Here is a 17231-nt window from a genome sequence, read left to right as displayed (position 1 = left end):
ACCAGCCAGATGAAACCACCTTTTAATAAATTTTTCAACCCCCAGCATGAAGGAGAATGAAGGAAAAAGCTTCCTTCACATCCACTCCACCCAGCAATCCTAGTTCAAGGACGAGTGTTTCCTTTGCGTCCAGACAGTGCAGTGATGGCACTGTTTATATGATGGCATGCCAGATGTGGCCCAGATCTTTCCATGCCAGATGTGGCCCGGTTATGGTTTGGTTTATGTGGCCCAGATCTTTCCATGCCAGATGTGGCCCGGTTATGGTTTGGTTCATGTGGCCTAGTTATGGTTTGGTTCATGTGACCCAGGTCTGTCCATGCCAGATGTGGCCCGGTTATGGTTTGGTTTATGTGGTCCAGACCTGTCCATGTCAGATGTGGCCCAGATCTGTCCATGCCAGATGTGGCCCGGTTATGGTTTGGTTTATGTGGTCCAGACCTGTCCATGTCAGATGTGGTCCAGACCTGTCCATGTCAGATGTGGCCCGGTTATGGTTTGGTTCATGTGGCCCAGATCTGTCCATGCCAGATGTGGCCCAGATCTGTCCCTGCCAGATGTGGCCCCGTTATGGTTTGGTTTATGTGGTCCAGGTCTGTCCATGCCAGATGTGGCCCGGTTATGGTTTGATTTATGTGGCCCAGATCTGTCCCTGCCAGATGTGGCCCCATTATGGTTTGGTTTATGTGGTCCAGGTCTGTCCATGCCAGATGTGGTCCAGGTCTGTCCCTGCCAGATGTGGCCCCGTTATGGTTTGGTTTATGTGGTAGAGGGCTGTCCCTGCCAGATGTGGCCCGATTGTGATTGAGCTTATGTTGCCCATATGTTTTCTATGTGGTGTCTCACACTAATTCAGCTCTTTCAGAGTTTATTGCAATTTTGTGCATTCAAACTCACACCACATCACATGCTCCAACACTGACAGAAAACGTTTATTTCTGTTTTATTTTTTCTGAAAAGTAGTGATGGGCGGAGACGATACGCCGTGTCGAGCGCTTCAAACCACTGACGACAACCAACCGATCTTGTTCTTCGCTCTCATTGGCCGCCGCTCAACATGTGATCCCGATTCCTACGCTCTCATTGGCTCCTGCTACTTCGAAGTGCGATCTGAATCGGATACGCTGTTTTGAGCAGAGAGAACAGAGAGGTGAGTACACGGTATTATTAATCTTTACAGAATATTTTAAAGAAACAAGTTGTAGCTTAAACTGTATTTCATTTGAACGGGGAAGCTGGACTGTCCGAGTTTCATATAATGTTGAAGAGAAGCTTTGTGAGAAACGTCACTCACTCCGTGCAATATCTGGTAATGAAGCGCTGAAGTGAGCAAACGGTTTTTGTATTTTGGGTGGCCGGAGTCTGTGGGACAGATCGTTAGCTTCTATGCTGGAATTCTGTTTAGATGTTTAAACAATAGTTGCCCGGCTATAGAAAGGAGGAACATTATATTAATATTATATAATAATTTCATTATATAATATTCCCACATTCCCACGATAGTTGGACGGGATTGTCGAGTTATAACACACAGTCAAAGTAGCTAGCGTATTTTTCCCGCCAATTATTCCCGCTTCGTCTGTGAAGCGGGAATAAAAACTGCACGCGCACTGTCCGTAAAGCGATAACAAAACAAATGTCGCGATAGACTCGTACACGACCTGCACGGCTTGACTCCATATTCTCGTTGGCTTGAGTTGGAGGACCACTATATATATATATATATATAGACTATAGTATATAGGAATATAGTATATAGGAAAGCAGTGTATATATATATATATGTATGTATATGTATGTATGTATAGTCTGCTTTCCTCTGTTTCTTTGCTAACAAGATGTACTGTCTAATGCACTAGAAATCCTTATTTCTTATTATTCTTAATTCCTGAATAATGTATTCCACTTCTTGAATCTCCTGAACCAAAAAGAGAGTCAAATGCTAATCGTGCTACCTGCAGAGTACACCATACTCCTGACCTGGAACAGAGAGGCCGCGCGTCCCTTGGCCCGCACCGGAGCGACCGCGCGTCCCTTGGCCTGCACCAAAGACAGACCGTTTCTTCCGAGCTACATCATTTGATAAGCACGGCCAGTCTTCATACATGTGAGCATTTTATTGCATTCGTAGAATGTGGTCTTCTGATGGGTTTGTTTACTTATCTGCAAAAATGTATTTCTTCCAAGCACTCCTGTGAAATATTCTCACAAATCCAGAGATGATGGACCAAATGAAAATCATTTTTACAACTGTCCAGGGATTGAAATCTGTAGTTGAAGAAGACAGGTGTTGAACCAAATTTGTTACCAGTAGCTGATAGCCACTCCTTCAGGTTTTCAACGGACTGGCTCAGACATAGTCCTGACCTCAAAAACCAACTGGTGTCAGTTTATATTGAGGAGAAAAAACTGTCTAATGCTATCCCTGTTCTTTATAATATAGACTTTAAATAATGTTGTTGGGTTGTACAATAGAAAAATGGAACCTGGAAAAGTCATGAAAATCCCAAATGGAATTTCAAGGCCATGGAAAATGATAGATTTATTTTTGTTTGTTCACATGGGCTGTCATGGTGTTTCAGTTGTTTATCGTTACTGTATGAGAAGCGACTTCAGCATGTGATCATAGGCTGAAGTGGCCCAGTCACCTTTGTGCTATCCACAACTTCTGCTAACCTCAAATGGGCATTCATTTAATTGTTGTTCAGAATATCAGACCAGTTCAGATTTTCTGAACAATTTCAAACATATTAGTTTAGGGTTGGAGCATTTTGTACTGCTAATCAACTAACAAGGAAATGTCAATTCACAGATAAATGCACTGGCTCTTAAAGGTGGGGGAGATGTTAGTGTGTAAAGTGAGTAATGGGTGCAACCATTACACACTCTCTGGCCAAGAATATCAACATGCGAGGTATAAATGGAAAGATTGGCTTCCAGCAGCTGCAGATAAAAGATGTTCTGATTGGTAAGTTTGTCTTGAGACTTATTGACTCCCTCACAGACTCACTTTGACCATACATTTTATATGGCTGGATTAACACTGCATGCCTTGATGGCCAAATATGACATTTCTAGCCTATATCAGATTTTTGAAAAATTGCTTGTGTCTTTGTTTTAGCTGCTGTGCGACGTAATCGCCTAACTTGTGATGCCACTGACCAAGAAATTGAGTCAAGAATAACAAAATGGCTTCAAAATGCACCAGATGGGAATGGAGGGCGACAGGAGCGAATGAGGTGAAAGGAGCAGTGATGTGTTTATTAATGTTGAAAGGCTACGCCAAAGTGTTCACGAATATTGCTGCTGTTTGAAGACTGTTCCAGTGCCTTTTTGCACTCAAATTTGATTCACTGGTTTTTTTTTGTTTGTTTGTTTTTGTTTGTTTGTTAGTTTTTCTTTACAATTTTCAGTGTTTGAACTCTTCAGGACTGAGTTCCAATGCTATTTTTACTTTCAAATGTGATTTTTACTCTTGCACTATTTATGTTTCAGTTATGTTTCATTTCACAGTTAAATGTGTTTTAAATCTGGTATTTGATTTTATATATAATGCAAAACACACTGTTTGCGTTTGCCTGCACTGTATGTCTACGTGCTGAGACAGACACGCCTCCCTGCCAGTAAATATCCAGTCAGTGAGTGCTAAAGTTAGGGGCGGTGACCAAGCTTGTGATGCTGGTGTCAGGTTTCACTCTAATCCTGGAGAGCGGTGAAGTGAGACAGAAACACGAGGAGCAGCGCTGTGATTCAAATCTGTGGTGTGGGAACATTTGTTGTTGACCATGATGCAGATGAAACAAAAACAGTAAACAAAAAATGACTGTGTTTAAGCAGTGTTACACATGAGTTAGATACGGACATGGAAATACTTCCAACATGACCACACATCTGCAGCTTCATCACCCCGCGATATCACTGTGTGGAGGCGGGAGCCTTTTTTCCCGACCTCTACGAAAAAACGTGCGCAAAAATTGAATACGCTTTGGTTAAAGCACAAAGTCTTGCTCTCATAACAGATAGCTGGAGCTCGGGGGTAACAGAGTTATCTCACAGTGACTGGTCATTACATAGCGGATTGGGAAATGAAGAGCGCCGTCCAAACCCGTCTCCTGTAATAGTCATACAAGCGCTAATTTTTATACCTCACTATTTTCAGTACACTTTCATTGTGTTAGTTGATTTTTGCATTTAAGTAAAATAAAGAGAATTGCAACTAAAACCAGTTTTTTCTTCTTAACATACTTACTGTTCCCGTCACCTAAACAAAGAATAATGGGGAAAAAAAACTTTAATTTGCCAAGCCATCCGAACCGAACACCATGGGTAAAAACCGCGGTACGTATTGAACCGTGGGTCAACTGTATTGTTGCATCCCTAATATATGTATATATATATATATATATATAAAATATATATATATATATATATATATATATATATAAAATATATATATATCTACATCCTGGCCAACATCCGCTGTCTCTCTCCTGTCCCCTCTCTTCCCGCTGGCTGCTGTCACCCCGCTGCCCGCTCTCTCCATCTCGGCACCACGCCGGTTTATTAACCCGAGCAGTAGACCTCGTAGAGCTTTGAGGTCCAGGACGCCCTTTTTACCGTCCGGGATAGACGTGTCCAACAAGTCTTGCAAAGTTTTTTTTGACATTTTCTCATGAAGTCCACTCAACGTAGCTTCTCTTTGAAAATGAACAGCTAATACTAACACGTTGATACTCTGATGTAAGGTTCTGTTCTGTTGCGTAATAAATTCGAATGTGTTACTATAGAGACCTGACCTGACAAGAACATTAAAACACTTCAACACCAAAACCTTAAATCACTCATGTCTGCCATGTCGAGACAATAAGCGGCTAAGCTGCTAACTAGCTAGGTCTGTCTCCCTCCTGTCCGCTCTCTCCATCCTGTCCCCTCTCTCCATCCTCTTCACGGTCTCCCTCCTGTCCCCTCTCTCCCTGCTGTCCTCGCCCTCCATCCTGGCCGCTGTCACCCCGCTGCCCGCTCTCTCCATCTCGGCACCACGCCGGTTTATTAACCCGAGCAGTAGACCTCGTAGAGCTTTGAGGTCCAGGACGCCCTTTTTACCGTCCGGGATAGACGTGTCCAACAAGTCTTGCAAAGTTTTTTTTGACATTTTCTCATGAAGTCCACTCAACGTAGCTTCTCTTTGAAAATGAACAGCTAATACTAACACGTTGATACTCTGATGTAAGGTTCTGTTCTGTTGCGTAATAAATTCGAATGTGTTACTATAGAGACCTGACCTGACAAGAACATTAAAACACTTCAACACCAAAACCTTAAATCACTCATGTCTGCCATGTCGAGACAATAAGCGGCTAAGCTGCTAACTAGCTAGGTCAATTTTTCTAACGAATATTTTGCATTTATTTTGACCCCTTTTCAGCGGTGACTATATAATTTTTAGGTCCATCTTTTCACACTTAGGTCAACTGAGAGACTCGTACACAACTATTTCAGAAGGTGCAAACGTTCATGAATGTTCAAGAAAGCAACACAAAACATTAAGATCCAGGGTAGACTGTTATTATTTCAGTCTATAACTTCCTTCAGTCACAAAAAAAAGAAGAAAGTTGCTGGTCAGTCATCATGTAATGGGGTCAAACAAGAAATCACCTTAGTAGGGATCAAACCATGATGTTGTGAACAGGGCAGAGGGTAAATGAGATATATGAGAAACACAGAAATGTGCTCATCTGATTAAGCTGATTTTGGAGTGTCTCCATTTCTTTCTTCAGGATGTTTATGTCCTCCTCGGGCTCCTGATTCTCTTTATTCTTTGATTTTTGCATCAGACTTGTAGACTGAGAATGGAAAATATGGGCCTTCAGATACTTATTAAGGTTTCAGTTTAAGTTTCTACACTAAGATTTCTCAGACAGAATGTTATACATTTCAACATCACAGTGACTAACAGTAAAATAGTAAAGTTTAATGTGGAGGCTAATTTAAACAACATGTAAAACGGGGTAGAAAACATTACAGGTATTTGTGTAGTATTAGATTTCTGCTGAACAATAAAAGGATGTACAGATGTTAGAAGAATGGCTAGAGAATGGGGTCTTACCTTGGACACTGCCTTCTCCAACTGCTTGCTCGTGTCCGAGATGGAGAGGCTCAGCGGCTGCGACTCATCTTCATCCCAGCCGACGTCCGCTGTCTCTCTCCTGTACACGGTCTCCATCCTGTCCGCGGTCTCCATCCTGTCCCCTCTCTTCCCGCTGTCCTCGCTCTCCATCCTGGCCGCTGTCACCCCGCTGCCCCCTCTCTCCATCTCAGCACCACGCTGGTTTATTAACCCGAGCAGTAGACCTCGTAGAGCTTTGAGGTCCAGGACGCCCTTTTTACCGTCCGGGATAGACGTGTCCAAAAACTCTTGCAAAGTTTTTTTTGACATTTTCGCATGAAGTCCACTCATCGTAGCTTCTCTTTGAAAATGAACAGCTAATACTGACGCGTTGATACTCTGACGTAAGGTTCTGTTCTAAGGTTCTCTTCTGTTGCGTAATAAATTCGAATGTGTTACTATAGAGACCTGACCTGACAAGAACATTAAAACACTTCAACACCAAACCCTTAAATCACTCATGTCTGCCATGTCGAGACAAAAAGCGGCTAAGCTGCTAACTAGCTAGGTCAGTTTTTCTAACGAAGTTTATAACAGCTTGTTGCAGCAATAAACAAACATAAAAATGAAGGAATGAACACACATTACACTTTATAGTTACAATTTACTATGTTTACCAATGATTACTGCTTTGTTTTTCATCTGTCCCCTGTTTGTCATGAGCAGTAAAACTGACCACTGTTCTTACAAATCTGCACATTTTGTTATTTAATTTTTGCTACATATTTTGACCCCTTTTCAGCGGTGACTATATAATTTTTAGGTCCATCTTTTCACACTTAGGTCAACTGAGAGACTCGTACACAACTATTTCAGAAGGTGCAAATGTTCATGAATGTTCAAGAAAGCAACACAAAACATTAAGATCCAGGGTAGACTGTTATTATTTCAGTCTATAACTTCATTCAGTCACACAAAAGGAAGAAAGTTGCTGGTCAGTCATCATGTAATGGGGTCAAACAAGAATTCACCTTAGTAGGGATCAAACCATGATGTTGTTGTGAACAGGGCAGAGGGTAAATGAGAGAGCAAAATAAATGAGAAATACAGAAATACATCTATGACATAATTTCCCCAAATTCATGTGTGACCATGCGGTTGATATGTCTGTCCAGGGTAAAAAGAAAAAAGCCAGATTGTAGTGCAGTATAAAGTGTAATGAGAGGGTGATCTGTGAGTGGATTATAAGGATAAGTAAACATCACGGTCAATATTATTTACACACAAACAAATGCTGACATATATCCATGCAGTAATTTATTTATTTGATTTTTCTTATTGTAGTGAAAAGGAAAGATGCACAATAAACTGTTCTATGGTAAAAACAAAGCTCTGATTCCTCAGCCAGAGAAATCAGAAATAGAGGACAATGAAAGCAATAAATGTAGAGGATCTTGATTATGTTCCAGGGCATGCAGGCTGCACTGATGATGATGATGATAATTAACCTGATGATGTACAAACACTAATAGCTTAGTGACACAGACATTGCTTGTAGGAAGACAGGAGGTAAAACACAGCTCATGTGTATCCCAGATCAGACTCCAGATGCACTGACCAGCACCTTGGGTAAACATAATCCATGGCTGAAGGTGGATATTACACCATTTACCATCCCTGACGTTGTTCCCCCTGAAGTCAGTCAGCTTGGATCTCCTCTCACTTACTTTAACAGGCTTTGCCCTGATAAAATGGTAAATTACAGAAGCGAGCAAGCCAATATTTACTATGCTCAAGTGAATGAATATCCAGTCTAAAAGAGATGCAAGAGTTTCCTGTCATTCTGCTCGAAGTGGATGTATATAAATTTATTATCATTAGTTGATTATTAGAATTCACAAAGCCAATGAGACTTAATTGCAGATGTTGTGAACAGAAGGAGATTCATGGCCCCTGCGCAGATTCATTCATGTCACAGCTAACTATAGCCAGGGACGTACTTCACTGTTTACCTATTTCTGACATGCTAAGGCTAACATATCATAAATCTTGGAGTAAAATGCCTTAAAAACTTGTAATTCATGGTGGAAAAATTAACTTTACAAAATGTACTTTCACATTACCACTTGGATCTCTCATGCATGGCCTATCCCTTCCCAGCCTTGCCTCACACAAACCTGCCCCAACCTAAACGCCTAAATACGACCCATCTGCCTTGCTTATTTACCAAACCCGAATAAACAACCCGCCTAACCCATCACCGCCCAGCCACCAGGTACTTACCCTTTAAGCTTTAAGTTTCATTTATTTATTAATATATGCATCAATCTATTTCACCTTCTTCTACTTTCTTCTTCCTTTTCTTTTGTTTCATTTTTTAAAGCAATACTGTTTCACAGTTTAGACAGCTTATATTTATTTAGATATTTTATATTTTATACACGTTTACTCAAAGCTTTTATTTATTTGATTGGTTTGTTTTCTCAGGTGTATGGCTTTTTATTTTTTTTATTTTCTCTCTCTCTTTCTTTGCACATAACCTAGACTTCCAGCTCCAGTTCATTTTTTCTTTTTCAATGTATTTAATTTTGTTTCTCTTTTCTTTCTTCAATTATGCTTGGTGTTTAGCCATTTTTAGACATGTAAGGCTGGCTTGGAGTTGGGTGTGGTGGGGGGTATAGGGGTGTGTGTTAGGGGTTTATAAATAAGATAATACAAGTGTACCTTGAAAAGCACACCTCACATTTACCTTGTATGTCATGTCTCTGTTTAAAAATCAATAAAAATATTGTTGAAAAAAAATCAAGTGTGATATGAATTTTATGATAACTAGGACATGCAAAAGGCAGCATTTTGTTCAATTACTTCTTATATACTTTGGAGGTTGATAAATAGCCACAAAGAACACTGAATTGTGGAATTCACTAATAAGTGTGAATTAAAAAAGTCAAATTATTTTGCTTCTAAACCTTATACAGTATTGTGTTCTTGGCTGACATTAGTGGAACCTGATGTGCTTTTCTGACAAGTAACTCTAGACTTCCTGTCAGACATGTCTGGTCATTCTCTTCTGATCTCTTTCATTAACAAGGTGTGTTAGCCTGCAGACTCTCCACACACAGGATGTTTTCTCAGGAGATCAACAGTTTCTGAAATACTCAAAGCAGTCTAGTAATAAATAAGCAGTTATATAGTTTATTTTAAAGTGGATGGACATTGACATATAATGATATATGGAGGCAGTCTTAATAATGTGTATGTATATTATAATGTTTAGGGCATCCTCTAGACATTCTCTGTCCGTTGAAGCAAACATGCAGAACATGAGAAACTTAAGATATTACGGGTGGATAAAGTTTTTAATGCAATAACAGCATAGCTCTGGAATATTATCAATAAGGGGAAGATTTCAATTGTTTTATGTCCCCATTTATGGACAGACAACCTATTTTAAATTCCCCCTTCTCCCAAATAAAAAAGAGTGTAATATACAATCTTATGAGCTAGGTCTTGTGGATATCTTGAGAAACAAATATTGAAATTGCAGATATTTAATTTCATCCCATGGACATGCATCCTATTCTAGAGTACATTACTTTTCATGACCGAAACATAACATACACTATATTGCCAAAAGTATTCGCTCACCTGCCTTGACTCACATATGAACTTAAGTGACATCCCATTCCTAATCCATAGGGTTCAATATGACGTCGGTCCACCCTTTGCAGCTATAACAGCTTCCAATCTTCTGGGAAGGCTGTCCACAAGGTTTAGGAGTGTGTTTATGGGAATTTTTGACCATTCTTCCAGAAGCACATTTGTGAGGTCACACACTGATGTTGGACGAGAAGGCCTGGCTCTCAGTCTCCGCTCTAATTCATCCCAAAGGTGTTCTATCAGGTTGAGGTCAGGACTCTGTGCAGGCCAGTCAAGTTCATCCACACCAGACTCTGTCATCCATGTCTTTATGGACCTTGCTTTGTGCACTGGTGTACAGTCATGTTGGAAGAGGAAGGGGCCAGCTCCAAACTGTTCCCACAAAGTTGGGAGCATGGAATTGTCCAAAATGTCTTGGTATGCTGAAGCATTCAGAGTTCCTTTCACTGGAACTAAGGGGCCAAGCCCAGCTCCTGAAAAACAACCCCACACCATAATCCCCCCTCCACCAAACTTTACACTTGGCACAATGCAGTCAGACAAGTACCGTTCTCCTGGCAACCGTCAAACCCAGACTCGTCCATCAGATTGCCAGATGGAGAAGCTCGATTCGTCACTCCAGAGAACGCGTCTCCACTGCTCTAGAGTCCAGTGGCGGCGTGCTTTACACCACTGCATCCGACGCTTTGCATTCCACTTGGTGATGTATGGCTTGGATGCAGCTGCTCGGCCATGGAAACCCATTCCATGAAGCTCTCTGCGCACTGTTCTTGAGCTAATCTGAAGGCCACATGAAGTTTGGAGGTCTGTAGCGATTGACTCTGCAGAAAGTTGGCGACCTCTTCGCACTATGCGCCTCAGCATCCGCTGACCCCGCTCCGTCAGTTTACGTGGCCTACCACTTCGTGGCTGAGTTGTTGTCGTTCCCAAACACTTCCACGTTCTTATAATACAGCTGACAGTTGACTGTGGAATATTTAGGAGCGCAGAAATTTCACAACTGGATTTGTTGCACAGGTGGCATCCTATCACAGTTCCACGCTGGAATTCACTGAGCTCCTGAGAGCGACCCATTCTTTCACAAATGTTTGTAAAAACAGTCTGCATGCCTAGGTGCTTGATTTTATACACCTGTGGCCATGGAAGTGATTGGAACACCTGATTCTGATTATTTGGATGGGTGAGCGAATACTTTTGGCAATATAGTGTATATGACAAGGTCCAAAAATCAACTCTTGAGGAACTCCACATAATAAATTTGAAGATGCATAAAAGACACAATTACTGATGCAGGGCAGTACCAGTTCAAAAGCCTATCAATTAAATGTACTCAGTGGAGCTGATTATTGATAACAATGATGACAATTCAGAGTGCTGGCCATCCCACCTTTCTGCAGAGTTGGAAACTTTGTATTCTACAGCTGTGCCATGCTAAGGAGAAGGTTAAATGATTCTGTAGTGTTATTTAAGAAGTGATGTAGAGTGAAAAGTACTAGAGTGTAGTAGTAGAGTGAAACTACTTACTTACCACTATATATCCTTGACAAGACCAGCGTCTGATCAAAAGGGGTGATTTGTAGAACAGGAAAGAGATTGATGAGGTCCATTTCAAGAACAACTGCTGGCAGATGACAGCAACAAAGACAGAAATATATTGTCCTAAGTGACCTGAAATCAGGTCACTTTTTGTTGAAAAAAAAATTCTTGTTCACAATCATGAAGTCTATAATCAGCATGAACTGCACAATTAACAGCACACCAATGGCCAGTACCATCCAATAATAGTCTTTAAAAGTGCTAGTTGTGATTCTTCTCTATCCAATGGGTGAGGAACAACCTCAACTAGCACTTTAAAAGATAATAAATAATAAATAATATTCCCAAAGATGCTGGGTGCAAAGAAATGGCGCTAACTGCGAGTTAAAATGGCGTCAAAAGTTCACTTTCCGTTAGTGGTGCATGAGAGTTTCTCTCTTCCCCCTGCTACTAAATTAGCAAGTTGTCTTGTGTTCTTAAGCAATACTTTTAAAAAAAATAGACAAGCTGCAAGTTAAAATTGTCACAGGTACACTGGACTCCACCCCTCGTCAGCGCACTCGCACTCCTTATTGTAATTGATTGCACCTGCTCCTTGTTTTCTGTGCACGCGCTCTCCTACTTAATCTCCTCTCCTTCACTCCTTCAGGGTCTGATCTCAGCCGTAGAGGCTTGCATGCAGACTCACGGAGGTAGACTCTGACTGCCTTACTTTCTGCTCCCTATTACTATCACTTTCCTTAGCGTTTCTCTGTTACTCCTTTCCCTTCTTTTCTACCCCTTGCTCCAGAGGGTTACTCCGCTCACTTCTCCTTCCTCTCCTTTCCCTTCCTCTCTACTCCTTGCTCCAGAGCGTTACTCTGCTCTCCCCGCTCCTTCCTTTGTCTTTTCCTTAATAAATGTGCCCCTCCTGGGATTTATCTACTTCTGTCCGTGCCTGTCATTCAGCTACAGTCCGCCCGTTACAAAAATGGCATCAAAATGATTTTTTTGTGGTGCAAGACAGTCTATTTCTCCTCCATTGTACTAAATCAACAAGTACTCTGAGGTAATATTAAAAGTTGAGCACTCATGAAGTGCACATGCATGAGCAGACAAAATAAAGAGCACACATACATTACAGCGGATTTCTTTTCTTTGCATATCCCAGCTGAGGAGGTTGGGGGCAGAGTGCAGGGGCAGCTATGATACAGTGCCCCTAGAGCTGAGAGGGTAAAGGGCCTTGCTCAATTGCCCAACAGTGGAGCTTGGTGGTGCTGGGGCTTAAACCCCAATACTCCAATCACAAACCCAGAGCCTTAACCGCTTGAGCCACCACTGCACCAAGCAAGTTGCAGACAAAATAAGCAAGTTTGTAGTTCATGTGGCCTCCACAGCAGGAAGTTTGTTTTCTTCTACTGTTAATTAGGGCATTTCTACAGCTGGCCCAGAACTAAAAAAGTGGCAGCAACAAAAATTAACCATGCAAAGATAAGGCTAAAAAGGCTAAAGGCTAAAACATCAGACACAAGTAAACAGCATAGACAAACACAATAGAACCCCAAACACCCAAGCAATTACACACTATAAAAATTTCCATTGCATGTAGCACATTATCAGATTCAACCCATATTTAAACTTATTTTATCCTGATTTTTCTGTAGAAATGCTGAATGGTGAAAGGTTTTATATCATAAATTTAAATAGAAATATCAGCAAAACATGTAATTTAGACAGATTAATACCTTTGATTTTATGGTAATCAGGGGCGGACTTATTGATTTGGGGACCCTAAGTGATTCCAGGTATGGGAATCTCGCGCATGTGCAGTAAAATAGGAACATTCCACTATTCATGAATCATGGGGGGCCCCCCCGCATTTGAAAAGATGTAATAATAATGTTAAAATCTTAATGGTTATAGACAGACCATATAATATATGATAAAAATGTAATAAGTACTATATGATTTATATAGGCTACTTGGTATTGGTCGGGGGCCCCCTAATTCCCCGGGACCCTAAGCGGCTGCTTACCTCGCTTACTGGTTAAGTCCGCCCCTGATTATGCTAGCAAACAGTCAATGCAAGAAAGTTTTCACGTGTAATTTACACCGGTCAATTAACATTATAACATTATGACCTGCCTAATATTGTGCTGGTCCCCCTTTTGCTGGCATCAAGATGTTAGCAAGAGATCCCTTATGTCTTATTTTAACTTTATACAATTGAGTTTGGTTATTTTTATTCTAAGGAAATCTTAAATTCTACTTTCTCAGCCCATAATCCACTTTCAATTTATGCTTCAGTAGTTAATCTTCAGCCATTTTACACCGCCAGGCTGAGACTGTGTACTAACTTGGGCCAGTCTGAGAGATCTCTTACAAATAAACCAAAGAGGGAGACAGCTGTGGTTCCGATGGGGAAGTCCAAAACGAACATCATTCATGTGAAGACTATGGAAACGATAGATTAACGCTTGGTTTAAGGATCACTGTCCAATCGTTTTCTCAAACAGATATCCAGAAGGCTACTTCTTTCAGGTGTGGACAACTCCACCTGAAAGACCAAAAAAACCACACAATTTTACATTATGCACCACTTTATCAGAATATTTAATGCCTTATTCACCTACCATCATTTTACCACTACAGCCGGAATTCCTGTCGTACACACCCCAAGGTCAAATATTTCCCACCAGCTAAAATGGCAATCGGTGGAAAAGGCGAATGAGGGGAGAGCAGCCAATGATGTTCCCAACTTTTCCTTACTTAGAAAATAGTTATAAGCACCCAGACCATTTTTGCGGCTTCTCTCATATAGGTGCACATAATTTCAACCACATGATTCAGTTCGGACCAAACTATATGCATGTCATTTTATTTTGACAGATCTGTGATTTAAAAATGGAACCACCGGTAATGCTTCAGGGCCAGACATGTGCAGTAGCATTGCATCATGATTGATATTCTTTACATTCTTGAAAAACAGGGTAAAAATTCACAACAAATCCAACCGGTAGTTCAAAATCAAAACTAGAACAAAGCAGTAGACTGAGCAATCAGCAAACAAGGCATCAAAGGCAGAAATGAGGCATGATTGGAAAGTAAGAGGGTCAAAAACTGGCAGGGAAGCTTAAGAAAAAACAGCAGGATGTCTCGACAGCACAAGTAAGAAGAAAGTGTTCTGGCGGCATCCTTAAATAGCGCCGTAGCTCTTAAAATGGCGCTTGATGCAAAAGCGCTCTGTCCAAAATGGTCGCCACCTGAAAGTGTATGCTTAGATGGTCATCTGTAGAAACTCTTGCTGACAGTAAGACCTGAAGCAGGTCCTTTCTATTAGTATGGATGGCCCAAAAAGTGAACTTGAAGCTCCTCAGTAATGTCCAGCAAGAACATAATGAACTGCATGGTGGTCGGCAGCTAATTTCTTTTGGGAGCTGTGGGTTGCACAAGATACACAATTCACTCAAGACTGGCTTCTCCACATGGAATTTTGAGAAACTGTTGAGAGCAATGTACTTTGCTTGTTGTTGTTTTACAATGTCCCTGCAAGAGGAGAGGATTAAACAAAACTTACTGGCTCAGCTCTTTTTTCACTCCAATTCAGTGGACGCAGATGGGTAAAAATCTGCCTGTTGCAGAGAGATCCATTGAGGTATGGCCAAAGCTTCAAGTATACATGGAGGCAGTCTATAGACATGAACTACAAACTCTGTTACTCCTTCTTTTGACATAATTGAAGCAGCAAATAGAAGTTGTCTGATCTTACCCAAACTTCAGTTTTTTATGGCGATATCCAGAGCTTTTTGTCCATTCTTGATGAAATGCCAGACTGATGAGCCAAAACTGCCATTTCTGTGCAGAGACTTGACAGATTTAATAATGGTAATAATCTCATTTCTGCTTAATTTAAATGACTAATTTTTCTTTTTCTTTTATGATCTTTTAGAGTGGGTATACTACACTGAGTAATAGCTGTGTAGGATATAATAACAAAACTGGATGACAGGGTGTATAATAACTAGACAAATTTGTTTTTCAATTTATAGAGTCTGTTGAGACGCTTTATCAAATGAGAACTACTCCAAGACATCACTCCCTTTAAACTGACCAAACTTGACCCTGATGACCAGAAGTGTTGGGTTAGTGCAAGCAATGCTGACAGTGACTAGGGTGCTGACTCTGTCCTTGAGGTAATGCATTGTTACTGTTTTATATGTTTACGCAAAAAAACCTTAAAACTACATTCCATTAATTCCCTGCATATTACTTATGTGATCTTTGCATTCCCTACTTGATAGGCTCTTCAGAGCAAATCAGGCAACAGAGTAAGTGAAGAGAGTCAGTGCCCTCAAATTTAGAAGAGACTGCATACGGTCAAGAATTGTTAAGAGAATTCAAGAAAAGAGCCCTTTAAAATACCCCACTGTCCTGCAGAGTGCATGCTTAGACCCCTTCATCATGAGCAGAGACCCAGAATGGTGCAAGGGAAAGATGAAGTCAATAGTTCAATTTTTTCTGCAGGACAAGCACTTGACAAGAGCGATTTCAGCTGGTAGGGATATTATAGGGATAAGGTTATGCACAGCTTTTTATGCATTAAGTGTATTAACCAGATACATGATCTACTTTGATCATAAAGAGAGAACAAAGAGAGGGGGTGCCATGCGTGGACTTTGGAAATGTTTTGGAAGATGACCTGGAAGAACTGCAAAGGGAGTTCACTTGATGGAGGTGTGTGCCTGGATTCAGAGGGATACTGATCAATTAGCTGAGCAGGCTGAAAAATTTAACACACTCAGGGCTCAAATGGTTACAAAATCTAATACTGTAAATTAACATTAATTGAAAAATGTTGAGTCTGATTTGGAACTTAAAGCAAGTAATCTAAGGCATATGCATTAAATCTTTTATTTAAAAAATGTTAAAACTTTGTGTAATTCCACTTAAATTTTACATTCATTAACCTACAGCCTTTAAATGTCCAGAGGTTCAGAGTTTTTCTTTTACTGTTCAGACTGATGGAATTTATTGTTGTAGTTAAGGGAGGTCATGTGTATTTGATATAATAAAATTTAGACGAGCAGAAATGTTATGTCTTTTGTCCAGTTCTGGCCTGAATTATCAGTATGTTAATATGTCTAGCATTTAGCATCTAGTTTACTGGAACTCTGATAAATACATGTTTTAAATAACTGCAAATAATATTTGACATTCTAAGATTTCTAATTCAGTTCAGATTTTGTTTAAATATTTTTAATGGGATATGGTTATTTTATTTTAAAAATCTATCATACACACACAAACACACACACACACACACATACACACACACACATAGCTGCATAGCTGCAGACCAGTCAGGGTGCCCATGCTGACCCCTGATGGAATGTTCCTAGGTAGCTGAAATCAAGCTGAATATGCAAGTGATCCCAACCTTTTGAGCATTAGTATATATATATATATCCGACGCTTTGCATTCCACTTGGTGATGTATGGCTTGGATGCAGCTGCTCGGCCATGGAAACCCATTCCATGAAGCTCTCTGCGCACTGTTCTTGAGCTAATCTGAAGGCCACATGAAGTTTGGAGGTCTGTAGCGATTGACTCTGCAGAAAGTTGGCGACCTCTTCGCACTATGCGCCTCAGCATCCGCTGACCCCGCTCCGTCAGTTTACGTGGCCTACCACTTCGTGGCTGAGTTGCTGTCGTTCCCAAACACTTCCACGTTCTTATAATACAGCTGACAGTTGACTGTGGAATATTTAGGAGCGAGGAAATTTCACAACTGGATTTGTTGCACAGGTGGCATCCTATCACAGTTCCACGCTGGAATTCACTGAGCTCCTGAGAGCGACCCATTCTTTCACAAATGTTTGTAAAAACAGTCTGCATGCCTAGGTGCTTGATTTTATACACCTGTGGCCATGGAAGTGATTGGAACACCTGA

The 17231-nt window shown here is 40.8% G+C and overlaps 1 long non-coding RNA gene across 1 annotated transcript; it reads left to right on the top strand.

Moving 5' to 3' along the window:
- Window positions 1-1092: 1092 nt before the first annotated feature.
- On the top strand, window positions 1093-3372 carry LOC131345293 (uncharacterized). Its single transcript, XR_009203467.1, has 4 exons — window positions 1093-1150; window positions 1962-2107; window positions 2813-2968; window positions 3122-3372. It is a non-coding gene; the product is annotated as an uncharacterized LOC131345293 (long non-coding RNA).
- Window positions 3373-17231: the final 13859 nt, after the last annotated feature.

The sequence above is a fragment of the Hemibagrus wyckioides genome, linkage group LG24, assembly GCF_019097595.1.
Source record: "Hemibagrus wyckioides isolate EC202008001 linkage group LG24, SWU_Hwy_1.0, whole genome shotgun sequence".
NCBI lineage: Eukaryota > Metazoa > Chordata > Actinopteri > Siluriformes > Bagridae > Hemibagrus > Hemibagrus wyckioides.
The sequence above is the reverse complement of the archived record's forward strand: the minus strand, read 5'-3'. Positions and strand labels throughout refer to the sequence as shown.